General features: G+C 48.8%; 1 protein-coding gene across 1 annotated transcript in view; it reads right to left on the minus strand.

The window, feature by feature from the left end:
- Positions 1-15,794, minus strand: part of LOC129848891 (testis-expressed protein 2-like) — a 33,835-nt gene extending 18,041 nt beyond the window's left edge. Inside the window, exons 1-2 of the mRNA XM_055915992.1 lie at positions 15,460-15,794; positions 13,876-13,991 (exon numbers count right to left, since the gene is read on the minus strand). The gene's annotated coding sequence lies outside the window, so the exon portion shown is untranslated. The remainder of the gene's footprint in view (positions 1-13,875; positions 13,992-15,459) is intronic.
- Positions 15,795-16,477: the final 683 nt, after the last annotated feature.

Below are 16,477 nucleotides of genomic sequence, written 5' to 3' on the forward strand. Positions count from 1 at the left end.
TATATAACACAAGACACTGTGATAACCTTCACCCTCCCCACTGCCGCACCTCACATAGTCAACTCTCTATCAGATACAGAGGCACCATACTCATCTTCACATTGCCAAAATATCACCATCCCTCAATAACTTCAAGCGAAGACTGGGGGTCAGCCTGATGAACCAAACTACTCAGGAATCTCCTCCATAAAGCCTAACTCTCACACATTCACATGCACACACACATTTAAACAAAACATTTGCTTTTGTTTTTTGAGATCACTGATCAATTCATTTATACATATATAATTAGTAGGTTTACTAGGTTCTGTTTTAACAAACCAATTTTATTTTTGTACTTATGCATTGAATGTAGTTTTTTTGCTGTTTGGTTTTCATATCAGCCCTTGGGCATCCAAGCACACCTGCACACTGTTCTTTAGACTTGAGTTTCTATCTGTATTGTTGTCTATCACTTGTTTTCTTTGGTGCAAATAAATACATAAATAAATCACTCAACAAAAAAGGAATTCAGAATGGTTATTACAGAAAACAAACAACAGTGCACACAAAACACACAAAGTGTAATTCATGCGAAATGGGCGGTGCTGTGAGCCCCGGCTGGCAGATCATACAGTAACAAGCCAGTCATTGTTTTCCCACCAAGGCTGAACCACAGACAATAATCAGTGAGTGATTTCCTCAATTAGGCGTGGCGTTGTTATTGAGTTATTCTAGATGTTTATTCTTGCCCATTGTATAACTATCTGGGTAGCCATATTACACACACACACACACACACACACACACACACACACACACACACACACACACACACACACACACACACACACACACACACACACACACACACACACACACACACACACACACACACACACACACACACACACACACACACACACACACAGAGGCTGGTGAGGGGAAGACGGCTCATAACAATAGCTGGAACGGTATCGGAATGGTATCAAACACATGGAAACCATGTGTGATGTGGTTGTTACCATTCCATTGATTCCGTTCCAGCCATTACTATGAGCCCGTCCTTCCCAAATAAGGTGCCACCGGCCACCTGTGACACACACACATATCCACATACACACTCCCCCTCCCCCCAAATATACAAACACACACATCTCTCAAGCCAGCAAGTGGTTGATAAAAGCCTCTAATGGAAGATGGAGAGATAGACACAATGAAACTGGTAGGCTGTGATTGTTTCTTTCTATCCCAGAAAGCCTTTCTTCCCACCAGAGGCTCATTTGCTGGACAGAATGACAGTGTTTGACTCTCCTGCATGCCCCTTTTTTTTGCTGGGCTGAAATATGTTTTCTCTAAAGTGTCTAAGTGAGGGTGTGTGTGTGTGTGTGTGTGTGTGTGTGTGTGTGTGTGTGTGTGTGTGTGTGTGTTTGTGTGTGTGTGTGGTATTTAAGTCATGGCAATGCAGGCACAAGAGATGGAGGGAGCGAGGGGCCGATAAAACGATGGATTAAAAATAAGGAAATAGAGAGCCACAGGGGCCTGTAGTGGAAGCAGAGGACCTTAAGAGACTAGTCTTTGAAGAGGAATTCAAACAGGGAGAAATGCTTTTGAAGTGAGAGTACAGGCCACAGAACAGGGCCGAGGCAAGGGAGGGTGAGAAGGAGGGAGCTGTGGATCGAAGGATGACATCCTGGTGATCAAAGGTTAAACGACAGACTAAAAGATGAGAGGTAAAAGGGCAGAAAGACTTGCCTGGTTACCCAGACTCCTTGCTCCGACCAAACGCTACGCCACGCCCACGGATGTTAGTTTCTTCTCCGCAATGAGTCTGGATCTGAGTACCTCCCTGACCCTTCACCGAATGTAAACACATTCGGGGCCGTCTGATGATTGGTCCAGAAACCGATGTGTTGGGCCAGAACACACGTGGGTAAAGTGGCGAGGCGAAAATTCGTCATTGGTTTTGATACTCTGATTGGTTAGAGACGATCCAGTCGCTGATGACTTTGTTTTGTACGACGCCCCTCGTGCCCCTGGTCACCACAAACGACTTCAATGACGGCAGTCTCACACTAAAGTATGTAGCGAACGACAGAGCAACGGAACAATGCAGTGTTAGTCGTCAGGCTAAGAGAAAGATCAGATTGAACCATTGAAGCAGATTTCTGGATTCAACAGCTATAGGAGGACAGCCAAACAAATTCATCCAGAAACCAGGAGAGGAAGAGGATCCCACACAAATCAACACAGAGCCGTAGTGCTGTGCATCTGACAACGCACACAGATCTACTGTTGCTTATTATCACTACAGTGTCACTGTGGAAAACGATTGACAAAACTGAAAACATCTTAAAACAGAGGAAGTTTCATGCAGGCTACAGGGATCTTTAGCAGCTTTAACGCTAAAATGCGCCGACCAATGGAATAGGAGCGATCGTATATATATTTTTGCAATATAAGCAAGGCACGTAACCGTAATTGCTCCTGTAAGTCACTCTGGATAAGAGCATCTGCTAAACGACTCAAATGTTCATGTAAAATGGTTGAAAACTGTTGTGAGAAAACACTCCAAGGTTGAGATCGTAAACGCAGTCCTAAGCTCTTGGTTGTGACAGCTAGGCTATAAAGAGGGGCTCAGAGCTGCAAACCTGGTGGAGACAACACACTCATCCAATTAATCAAAGCAAGGCCACTTTAATCAGCTAAAACCTGATTTACCTTCTGCATCTCACCCACAGACAGACAGACAGACAGACAGACAGACAGACAGACAGACAGACAGACAGACAGACAGACAGACAGACAGACAGACAGACAGACAGACAGACAGACAGATGCAGGGGAGAGAGAGGGAACAGAGATGGGGAGAGGGATGGAAGGAGAAACAGCGGTGAGATGGGGCGGTTAAATAATTGCCTACTTACATACATTGTCAAAGAAAAGTTACCATGCTTCTTAAAATAGTTTATGGTAGTGTTTTCTAGTGAGCAACATGGAGCCTGTAGCCAGTTAGATTGTACTGAGACAGTTTGAAGGGTAGACTCCATTAAATTAGGGGAAAGGGGATACCTATTCAACTGATGTGTTCAACCAAAATGTGTCTTCCACATTTAACCCTCAAAAAGGGTTAAGATTCAAACCAGCAACCTTTCGATTAATGGCCCAACGCTCTTAACCGATAAGCGATCAGACATGAGAGTGAGGAAACGGGAGAGAAATCTGGTTGGTCTGAGACATTGAGGAAGCTAGATTAAGACTAAGAGAGAGAGAAAGAGAGACAGATTCAGTATGTAGGGTTAGTCTGAGGTAAAGGAGGCTAGATTAAACTAAGAGAGAGTGAGATAATGAGAGAGGGGGAGAGAGAGAGAGAGAGAGAGAGAGAGAGAGAGAGAGAGAGAGAGAGAGAGAGAGAGAGAGAGAGAGAGAGAGAGAAAGAGATTCAGTGTGTATGGTTTGTCTGAGGTAAAGAAGGCTAGATTAAACTAAGAGAGAGTGAGATAATGAGTGAGAGAGAGAGAGAGAGAGAGAGAGAGAGAAAGAAAGAGAGGCAGATTCAGTATGTAGGGTTAGTCTGAGGTAAAGGAGGCTAGATTAAACTGAGTGAGAGGTAGATAAAGAGAGAGAGAGAGTTTGCTGAGTCCACCCATTACTACTGAGCATTGAGCTCCACACCAGTGAGCCTGTCTGTTCTGCCACAAAGACACAGAGTTACACATCATCCACAAACACACAGTGTGTATTTCACTGCATCCCCACTCTCTGTCTATATATAGTTCTCTAATTAGAGAGTCAGTGGTGTGTATTTCACTGCATCCCCACTCTCTGTCTATATATAGTTCTCTAATTAGAGAGTCAGTGGTGTGTATTTCACTGCATCCCCACTCTCTGTCTATATATAGTTCTCTAATTAGAGAGTCAGTGTTGTGTATTTCACTGCATCCCCACTCTCTGTCTATATATAGTTCTCTAATTAGAGAGTCAGTGGTGTGTATTTCACTGTATCCCCACTCTCTGTCTATATATAGTTCTCTAATTAGAGAGTCAGTGGTGTGTATTTCACTGTCTCCCCACTCTCTGTCTATATATATTTCTCTCCCTCTCCCTCGCCCCACCTCTCTCACTCTCTCTCTCGCTCAGAACAGAGCACTCAGCCATGCCGGATCAAACCGGTTCTGTCTCCCATTCATCATCATTGCCATCTCACAGGCAGAACTAACTGTCAACGTCTCCAACCTCTCCAGGATCAAGACAAGCTGTTGCCATGTCAACTGTGAGTGAGCTCCACTCTACCATCTCTAGCTCTACTATTATCCTCAGGTTCCTCCTCCTCAGAATCTGACCTTCAACAAGTGTTTGTTAGCGACAACTGTTGGTTAGAAACAGACAGTTCTGTGTGGAGTATTTTCAAGTTCCTTACGGAGTGGTAATGAGGAGGGGAGGGTCCTGTGACAGTCTCTGAGAGGGAGCTGAGGAGATCCACACAGATAACCTCACTTAAGTAATACTAATGTTGTGGAATGGCTGTTTAGTCTTATGTGATGCCAGACTAAGCTGGGGGGAAATAGTGGATTTGGTGTGTGTGGTTGTTTAGTTTTATGTGATGACAGATTAAGCTGGGGGGAAATAGTGGATTGGTGTGTGTGGTTGTTTAGTCTTATGTGATGACAGACTAAGCTGGGGGGAAATAGTGGATTTGGTGTGTGTGGTTGTTTAGTCTTATGTGATGCCAGACTAAGCTGGGGGGATATAGTGGATTTGGTGTGTGTGGCTGTTTAGTCTTATGTGATGACAGACTAAGCTGGGGGGATATAGTGGATTTGGTGTGTGTGGCTGTTTAGTCTTATGTGATGCCAGACTAAGCTGGGGGGATATAGTGGATTTGGTGTGTGTGGTTGTTTAGTCTTATGTGATGACAGACTAAGCTGGGGGGATAGAGTGGATTTGGTGTGTGTGGTTGTTTAGTCTTATGTGATGACAGACTAAGCTGGGGGGATATAGTGGATTTGGTGTGTGTGGCTGCTTAGTCTTATGTGATGACAGACTAAGCTGGGGGGATATAGTGGATTTGGTGTGTGTGGTTGTTTAGTCTTATGTGATGCCAGACTAAGCTGGGGGGATATAGTGGATTTGGTGTGTGTGGTTGTTTAGTCTTATGTGATGACTGACTAAGCTGGGGGGATATAGTGGATTTGGTGTGTGTGGCTGTTTAGTCTTATGTGATGACAGACTAAGCTGGGGGGAAATAGTGGATTTGGTGTGTGTGGCTGTTTAGTCTAATGTGATGACAGACTAAGCTGGGGGGATATAGTGGATTTGGTGTGTGTGGTTGTTTAGTCTTATGTGATGACTGACTAAGCTGGGGGGATATAGTGGATTTGGTGTGTGTGGTTGTTTAGTCTTATGTGATGACTGACTAAGCTGGGGGGATATAGTGGATTTGGTGTGTGTGGTTGTTTAGTCTTATGTGATGACTGACTAAGCTGGGGGGATATAGTGGATTTGGTGTGTGTGGTTGTTTAGTCTTATGTGATGACTGACTAAGCTGGGGGGATATATTGGATTTGGTGTGTGTGGTTGTTTAGTCTTATGTGATGACTGACTAAGCTGGGGGGATATAGTGGATTTGGTGTGTGTGGCTGTTTAGTCTTATGTGATGACAGACTAAGCTGGGGGGATATAGTGGATTTGGTGTGTGTGGCTGTTTAGTCTAATGTGATGACAGACTAAGCTGGGGGGATATAGTGGATTTGGTGTGTGTGGTTGTTTAGTCTTATGTGATGACAGACTACGCTGGGGGGATATAGTGGATTTGGTGTGTGTGGTTGTTTAGTCTTATGTGATGACAGACTAAGCTGGGGGGATATATTGGATTTGGTGTGTATGGCTGTTTAGTCTTATGTGATGACAGACTAAGCTGGGGGGATATAGTGGATTTGGTGTGTTTGGCTGTTTAGTCTTATGTGATGACAGACTAAGCTGGGGGGATATAGTGGATTTGGTGTGTATGGTTGTTTAGTCTTATGTGATGCCAGACTAAGCTGGGGGGATATAGTGGATTTGGTGTGTTTGGCTGTTTAGTCTTATGTGATGACAGACTACGCTGGGGGGATATAGTGGATTTGGTGTGTGTGGCTGTTTAGTCTTATGTGATGACAGACTAAGCTGGGGGGATATAGTGGATTTGGTGTGTTTGGCTGTTTAGTCTTATGTGATGACAGACTAAGCTGGGGGGATATATTGGATTTGGTGTGTGTGGTTGTTTAGTCTTATGTGATGACAGACTAAGCTGGGGGGATATAGTGGATTTGGTGTGTGTGGCTGTTTAGTCTTATGTGATGACAGACTAAGCTGGGGGGATATAGTGGATTTGGTGTGTGTGGTTGTTTAGTCTTATGTGATGACAGACTAAGCTGGGGGGATATAGTGGATTTGGTGTGTGTGGCTGTTTAGTCTTATGTGATGACAGACTAAGCTGGGGGGATATAGTGGATTTGGTGTGTGTGGCTGTTTAGTCTTATGTGATGACAGACTAAACTGGGGGAATATAGTGGATTTGGTGTGTGTGGCTGTTTAGTCTTATGTGATGACAGACTAAACTGGGGGAATATAGTGGATTTGGTGTGTGTGGCTGTTTAGTCTTATGTGATGACAGACTAAGCTGGGGGGATATAGTGGATTTGCTGTGTGTGGCTGAGAGGTATCAACCTGGGATCAACTGGTTTTCATCTTTGCCTTTTAGCATTTATAGAAATATGAAAGTGGTAATGTCATTGACAGATACACCTCAGGGAGTATAGAATGTACTGGAGGATTAGTGTGTTGAAGAATACTAGGAGGGCTGCCTGTGGAGTTTCAGCAGTCACTGTGTGTAAGCCTTACATATACACCATCCATAGGTCTGAGGGAGAGGGGGAGGGAAGAGAACAGAAGACGGAAGAGATGCTCTGTGGCTGATGGAGGGAGGAGGTGACGACGAGAGAAAGAGAAAGGCGGAGAGACGGATGAGAAGGTAAAATACAACATCTGAAATGAGGGCATCTATAACTGTCACTAAATATGAAAATATATCTACACTTACGACAAGCACTGGTTTTAGGATTCACTTAGAATGTCACTTTCAGGGATTTGTTTAGCCATAATAAAACTTAACTGAAATCTAGGGTCAAACAAAGACTGTTGGGATTCAATTCTACTGAGTGGATGTTATACTATTCCCCTTCCCCTTTCCTCAGCTCTGGTGCATTAGACACCACACAACACAGACTGTCTGCAAAGCTGCATGACTAGAATGAGAGATTACCATTACAGTTACCTTATTAAACTTATGTATATTTGAAAGGTAATCTGCATGGGAGACTCTCCCTCCCTCTCTCCCTCTCTCCCTCTCTCTCCCTGCCTGCCTGCCTGCCTGCCTCCCTCTCTTTCTCAAACAAAAGCGTCAGTACTGATAGCCCCAGCCCAGTCAGCTCCTCCAGTACTGAGCCTTTGTTCGGTAATTTATTCGCTCCACTGCAGACACACTTTATAAGGAAAATATCAATTCTAATATCTACCAATCAGCTAGACAGAATGAAGACTCTTAAGTAATCTCACCAAATGGATATTGCTTCAAATTTTAATGACGAGAGTTTATACTTTCACCTAGAGAGAAGGCATGGCAAGAGAGAGGGGTGGATAGAGGGATATCAAGAGTGTAGGGATAAGGGAAATGGAGAGAGTGAGAAATTGGCGAAGAGATGTATAAATAGGGAGATAAATAGATATAGAGAGATCTCTCAGAGGGTCCTATTAAATCAAAAAAGTCCATCCTATGCCTCCTGAGTCTGTCACTGCCCCCACATCTGTGGACCCCAACCACGTCTGTCTCCCCTAGCCTCCAGTCCCCATCCACCCAGGTTGAGGTGAGCTGACTGAGCGAGGGGAAATTACACAACCAGCTATGAGAGAAGCCACACAGGGTTATGGTTGGGGATTAAAACGTGTCCAGTGCAGCAGGTAGAGTATGGACAGCACCTGTTTCTGAATAGGCAGGCTGAAGCAGGTTTATCAGCAATGCAGTTAGGCCTAGCAAACTAACAGATCAGAGACATATGTCCTGAGGACCACAGCCTTCTACCTCAGCATCAGGACCACAGCCCTCTACCTCAGCATCAGGACCACAGCCTTCTACCTCAGCATCAGGACCAAACCCCTCTACCTCAGCATCAGGACCACAGCCCTCTACCTCAGCATCAGGACCACAGCCTTCTACCTCAGCATCAGGACCACAGCCCTCTACCTCAGCATCAGGACCACAGCCCTCTACCTCAGCATCAGGACCATAGCCCTCTACCTCAGCATCAGGACCAAACCCCTCTACCTCAGCATCAGGACCACAGCCCTCTACCTCAGCATCAGGACCACAGCCCTCTACCTCAGTATCAGGACCACAGCCTTCTACCTCAGCATCAGGACCACAGCCCTCTACCTCAGCATCAGGACCAAACCCCTCTACCTCAGCATCAGGACCACAGCCCTCTACCTCAGCATCAGGACCGCAGCCCTCTACCTCAGCATCAGGACCAAACCCCTCTACCTCAGCATCAGTACCACAGCCCTCTACCTCATTATCAGGACCACAACCCTCTACCTTATTATCAGGACCACAGCCCTCTACCTCAGCATCAGTACCACAGCCCTCTACCTCCTTATCAGGACCACAACCCTCTACCTTATTATCAGGACCACAGCCTTCTACCTCAGCATCAGTACCACAGCTCTCTACCTCATTATCAGGACCACAGCCCTCTACCTCATTATCAGGACCACAACCCTCTACCTCATTATCAGGACCACACCCTTCTACCTCAGCATCAGGATCACAGCCCTCTACCTCAGCATCAGGACCAAACCCCTCTACCTCAGTATCAGGACCACAGCCCTCTACCTCAGTATCAGGACCACAGCCCTCTACCTCAGTATCAGGACCACAGCCCTCTACCTCAGTATCAGGACCACAGCCCTCTACCTCATTATCAGGACCACGCCCCTCTACCTCATTATCAGGACCACAGCGCTCTACCTCATTATCAGGACCACACCCCTCTACCTCAGCATTAGGACCCCAGCCCTCTACCTCATTATCAGGACCACAGCCCTCTACCTCATTATCAGTACCACACCCCTCTACCTAATTATCAGGACCACACCCCTCTACCTCAGCATTAGGACCACACCCCTCTACCTCAGCATCAGGACCACAGCCCTCTACCTCAGCATCAGGACCACAGCACTCTACCTCAGCATCAGGACCACAGCCCTCTACCTCAGCATCAGGACCACAGCCCTCTACCTCAGCATCAGGACCACAGCCCTCTACCTCAGCATCAGGACCACAGCCCTCTACCTCAGCATCAGGACCACAGCCCTCTACCTCAGCATTAGGACCACAGCCCTCTACCTCAGCATCAGGACCACAGCCCTCTACCTCAGCATCAGGACCACAGCCCTCTACCTCAGCATCAGGACCACAGCCCTCTACCTCAGCATCAGGACCACAGCCCTCTACCTCAGCATCAGGACCACAGCCCTCTACCTCAGCATCAGGACCACAGCCCTCTACCTCAGCATTAGGACCACAGCCCTCTACCTCAGCATCAGGACCACAGCCCTCTACCTCAGCATCAGGACCACAGCCCTCTACCTCAGCATCAGGACCACAGCCCTCTACCTCAGCATCAGGACCACAGCCCTCTACCTCAGCATCAGGACCACAGCCCTCTACCTCAGCATCAGCAGGCCTCACGGTCTACTGCACAGCTAACACTACACTATGGCTCTGCTTCTGTCCAGGATGCATGGGAGACTGCTATAGCTCTGATGACTCAGAAACATGCACACGTGCAAACACGCACACACATACAGGGACGCATGTCAAAAAGTGATTGAATTCAAATGTATTTAACCTACTGCATTGTGCGAAGACCAGTGTGAATACATACATACACATACACACATATAATGCATTCACATACACATTACAGGGAATAGGGTAAATAACCTTATCTGAATAGCAAATTCACTTTGCAATCAACTGACCTGAATTCCATCTGGCCTAGTAGCAGTTATAGTGTGTGTAGAGTGAATGTATCTCTACTGTGTGTGTGTGTGTGTGTGTGTGTGTGTGTGTGTGTGTGTGTGTGTGTGTGTGTGTGTGTGTGTGTGTGTGTGTGTGTGTGTGTGTGTGTGTGTGTGTGTGTGTGTGTGTGTGTGTGTGTGTGTGTGTGTGTGTGTGTGTGTGTGTGGGTGTAGACGTAGTCTGTGTACGTATGCGTGTGTGTTTTGTATGAATCTCCAGAATCTGCTTAACAGGAAGAGAACACTTCCTGCTCTGAGAGGGCCTCAATAGAAAGGGACGTACCACCCTGGTCAGACACAAGTAACTAAATATTTCACTTAACAATTCTTCCAAAAGCAATGAGGGACCAAATCAGAAGTCAACACAACACAGGATCATGTTATGTAGTTATTGAAACACTGGCCTCTGTAGATTGAAAGCAGCTGAAATCAGTCTGCCTCACAGTAAGGCTAACAGAACCAGTCGATAAGCAAACACACACACACACACACACACACACACACACACACACACACACACACACACACACACACACACACACACACACACACACACACACACACACACACACACACACACACACACACACACACACACAGACACACACAGACACACACACACACACTCCCCTGCCCTTGACCATCACACAGGAGAGGCCTCCATGTGCGTACTGAACACAGATACCATCCTACACATTGGTTGTTAAAAGAAGCAGTCGTGACTTGTTTCCTTAAGGCTGAGTGCTGAGACAGTCAGTCAGAGATGGCTGGCCAGACAGTCTCAAGCTGAATGTATTTAGACTTGGAGAGATCCTACAGCCCTGCAGCTCAACCTGAAAAGCTCAATACACATTGATAGAAGTAGCCATGATGCTAACCTCATCCCCAGGCATTGGGCATTAACATACGTACATGCAAACACACAGACACACAGAGAACCCCCCCCCCCCCCACACACACACACATCCCCCACACCATCACCCCCTATTCACCCTCTATCCCCTACACCATCACCACCTTCCCACACACCATCACCCCCTATCCCCCCCACACACACCATCACCCCCTATCCCCCCCACACATACCATCACCCCCTATCCCCCCCACACATACCATCACCCCCTATCCCCCCACACACACCATCACCACCTTCCCCCACACCATCACCCTCTATCCCGCCACGCACACCATCACCCCCTATCCCGCCACGCACACCATCACCCCCTATCCCCCACACCATCACCCCCTATCCCGCCACGCACACCATCACCCCCTATCCCCCCCACACACACCATCACCCCCTATCCCCCCCCACACACCATCACCTCCTATCCCCCCCACACACACCATCACCCCCTACCCCCCCCACACACACCATCACCCGCTACCCCCCCCACACACACCATCACCCCCTATCCCCCCCACACACACCATCACCACCTATCCCCCACACCATCACCCGCTATCCCCCACACCATCACCCCCTATCCCCCCACACACACCATCACCACCTATCCCCCACACCATCACCCCCTATCCCGCCACACACACCATCACCCCCTATCCCGCCACGCACACCATCACCCCCTATCCCCCCCACACACACCATCACCCCCTATCCCGCCACGCACACCATCACCTCCTATCCCCCCCACACACACCATCACCCCCTACCCCCCCCACACACACCATCACCCGCTACCCCCCCCACACACACCATCACCTCCTATCCCCCCCACACACACCATCACCCCCTACCCCCCCCACACACACCATCACCCCCTATCCCCCCCACACACACCATCACCACCTATCCCCCACACCATCACCCCCTATCCCCCCACACACACCATCACCACCTATCCCCCCACACCATCACCCCCTATCCCCCCACACACACCATCACCCCCTATCCCCCCACACACACCATCACCACCTATCCCCCCCACACACACCATCACCACCTATCCCCCACACACACCATCACCCCCTATCCCCCCCCCCCACACCATCACCCCCTATCCCCCCACACACACCATCACCCCCTATCCCCCCACACACACCATCACCACCTATCCCCCCCCCACACCATCACCCCCTATCCCCCCACACACACCATCACCCCCTATCCCCCCACACACACCATCACCCCCTATCCCCCCACACACACCATCACCACCTATCCCCCACACCATCACCCCCTATCCCCCACACCATCACCCCCTATCCCCCCACACACACCATCACCACCTATCCCCCACACCATCACCCCCTATCCCGCCACACACACCATCACCCCCTATCCCGCCACGCACACCATCACCCCCTATCCCCCACACCATCACCCCCTATCCCGCCACGCACACCATCACCCCCTATCCCCCCCACACACACCATCACCCCCTATCCCGCCACGCACACCATCACCCCCTATCCCCCCCACACACACCATCACCCCCTATCCCGCCACACACACCATCACCCCCTATCCCCCACACCATCACCCCCTATCCCCCCCACACACACCATCACCCCCTATCCCGCCACACACACCATCACCCCCTATCCCGCCACGCACACCATCACCTCCTATCCCCCCCACACACACCATCACCCCCTACCCCCCCCCACACACACCATCACCCGCTATCCCCCCCACACACACCATCACCCCCTATTCCCCCCACACACACCATCACCACCTATCCCCCACACCATCACCCGCTATCCCCCACACCATCACCCCCTATCCCCCCACACACACCATCACCACCTATCCCCCACACCATCACCCCCTATCCCCCACACCATCACCCCCTATCCCCCCACACACACCATCACCACCTATCCCCCACACCATCACCCCCTATCCCGCCACACACACCATCACCCCCTATCCCGCCACGCACACCATCACCCCCTATCCCCCACACCATCACCCCCTATCCCGCCATGCACACCATCACCCCCTATCCCCCCCACACACACCATCACCCCCTATCCCGCCACGCACACCATCACCCCCTATCCCCCCCACACACACCATCACCCCCTATCCCGCCACGCACACCATCACCCCCTATCCCCCACACCATCACCCCCTATCCCGCCACGCACACCATCACCCCCTATCCCCCCCACACACACCATCACCCCCTATCCCGCCACGCACACCATCACCCCCTATCCCCCACACCATCACCCCCTATCCCCCACACCATCACCCCCTATCCCGCCACGCACACCATCACCCCCTATCCCCCCCACACACACCATCACCCGCTATCCCCCCCCCCCCCCCCACACACACACACACCATCACCCGCTATCCCCCACACCATCACCCCCTATCCCCCACACCATCACCCCCTATCCCCCCACACACACCATCACCCGCTATCCCCCCCCCCCCCCCCCCCCCCACACACACACCATCACCCGCTATCCCCCACACCATCACCCCCTATCCCCCCCACAATTGTCATTATTACAAATAAATCAATAAAAATCGTCCGATTAATCGGTATCGGCTTTTTTTGGTCCTCCAATAATCGGTATCAGCGTTGAAAAATCATAATTGGTCGACCTCGAGTTTGGACTGATGGGACAGAGAGAAAGAGAGAGAGAAAAGAAACAGAGAAAAAGAGAGAGAGAAATAAAGAGACAGAGAGAGGCTGTTCAAGGCTGGATCAATCCCCCCTCCTCCCTCTCTGTGAGGTCAGACCATACAGTCCCCATGCAGAGTCCCGATCAATAGGAGCTCATATTCAGGCTTACCTTGAGACTTCAGTGGCATTCAATCTGCTGCCTCTGGCCTGGGCTGCAACACTGTCGGTCCTCACTGACACTCACACACACAGCCAGGCCATGGATCATGCTGCTGCTTTAGAGGCCTGCATGGGAGACAGAGACACATTGGTTGTGGTGAGGGGGACATCATTATCTTACTGCCACACTCACTCAGTCACTCACTCACTCAGTCACTCACTCACTCACTCACACACCCACACACTCACACACCCACACACACGTACCCACACACGTACTCACACACACGTACCCCCACACATACACACACACACACACACACACACACACACACACACACACACACACACACACACACACACGAACCCACACACGTACTCACACACGTACCCCCACACCCACGTACCCACACACACACACGTACCCCCCCCCCCCTCAACACACACGCACAGCACAGCGGTAGGAAGCACAGCACAGCGGTAGCACTCTGATTAGCAGGTAAACCCTGACTGCCACTTCACTCTCTCCATCAGCAGACAGACTGCAGTTCTGTGAATGAACTGGGACTCATAAGATATTAATGTGCTGAACTTGTCTCACAAACGCATGGATGAATGACAAACCCCCCTGATCCCTCAGTAACCCCGTTCACCACAGAGAGAAGGAGATAGTGTGAGCAGAGAGAACAGAGACTGAGGTGTTCATGTAAGGAGAGATCGAATGGTGACTGAACTCTGTGTCCAGCTAGTTACCAGTGTAGCTACATTGTCAATGCTTTTACGACAAAAACACATACAGATGTATGTGTAATGACAGGATTATAGCACAATTGATGTCAATGAGATACAGCAGACATGAGCCCACACTGTCCCTCAATTCCTCTGTCTCCCTATTCATTATTGAAACCAACATCAGTATCTGTCTCCCTATTCATTACCGAAACCAACATCAGTATGAAAAATCCTATAGAAAGAGATATTTGCACCTCAAATTGTCCGTGTCTGGGTCAGTTTCAGAAAGAACAGAAGGGCCTATACCTAGCTGATTCATCATCGTATCTCACCTAGCCAATAATTGTGAATAATATTACTAAATGGAGACCTGTGATCACTGCTTCACAGCTCAAAGCCTATAGACAACGACCCCTAAGTTATGTCTGCTTGCTGCAAATGATATGTCTGTTAAGAACCAGGAAACCATGACATAAACACTGTAGCATAAACAAAGACATGCGGATACATACGTAGATACACAGGCTAGGCTACTGTATGTGCAACTTTACAGCCTAGGCTACAATATCCTACCGCTCCCATTTCAGATGGTTTTAATGTATCAGCACCGTTACATTGTAACCATGTAGGTTAACCTCTGTAGCGGACATAATAAACAGGTCGGAGTCACATCGCCACTTTGCCTTTGTCTGTCCACATCTGTAAAAGGCTTCTCTCTGCTCTCTTCCGTGTCGAATATAGTAGACCCACCCAACTGAATGGACTGGAGGATACAGCCATTGACAAAAAAAAATGCTCTCCGAGAGAGAAAGCAAAGGCATATTAGAATCTAGGCTAATATTATAGGCGATATCAATCTTACCGTATCGACGGTTCATTTCATCCACATCGGGTGTGTTTGATGCTGATGCACACTGTAACTAATCCTGGATTTCCCACAATCAATCTGCGTATAGTACAGCTGCCTACATACGTGATGATGAGCGCTGAATGTGAATCCCAGTGACAGCCCAATACAGTGAGAAACAGCGAGAAAAAGTATTCTCCGTTTTCCAAGGGCAGAATAATCAAATCGGATCCGATGGCAGAACGCCTAACGGGCATCTGATCTCTAGCCTATATGCTCTGGGATTGATTAACATGTTAGAGACTAGGTATTTGTTTAGGTGATCATATGACACACCCACATTGTATAACGCTGTCTTTATAGGATCCTGCAGCACCATATGGTCTACCTTACAATACTGAAGTCATACATCAAATAATATTCATATTTAATGATATTGCAGCAGAATAGTCAGAAGTGCATCACTATGAAGTGATTGGGGTGAATATCCTGAGTTGTAATCACAGGCATCAGTTATGATTAAAACACTTTTGCAATCTCCCTTCTATAGGAATGCAAGGGTTTCACTTTCACCAATCTAGAAAGGAGGTAGGGAATGAGGGAGGGATCCATTCTCAAAGTATTTAAATAGGGCCTAGAGCTCACACTGTTATTCTGTGGTTCAGAAGTCATGGGACTGAATAGAACTGAATGGGACAGTCATGGGACTGAATAGAACTGAATGGGACCGTCATGGGACTGGATGGAACTGAATGGGACAGTCATGGGACTGAATGGAACTGAATGGGACAGTCATGGGACTGAATGGAACTGAATGGGACAGTCATGGGACTGAATGGGACCGCCATGGGACTGAATGGAACTGAATGGGACAGTCATGTGACTGAATGGGACTGTCATGGGACTGAATGGGACAGTCATGTGACTGAATGGGACTGTCATGGGACTGAATGGGACCGCCATGGGACTGAATGGGACTGAATGGGACAGTCATGGGACAGTCATGGGACTGAATGGGAGAGTCATGGAACTG

This window comes from Salvelinus fontinalis, unplaced genomic scaffold (assembly GCF_029448725.1).
Source record: "Salvelinus fontinalis isolate EN_2023a unplaced genomic scaffold, ASM2944872v1 scaffold_1261, whole genome shotgun sequence".
NCBI lineage: Eukaryota > Metazoa > Chordata > Actinopteri > Salmoniformes > Salmonidae > Salvelinus > Salvelinus fontinalis.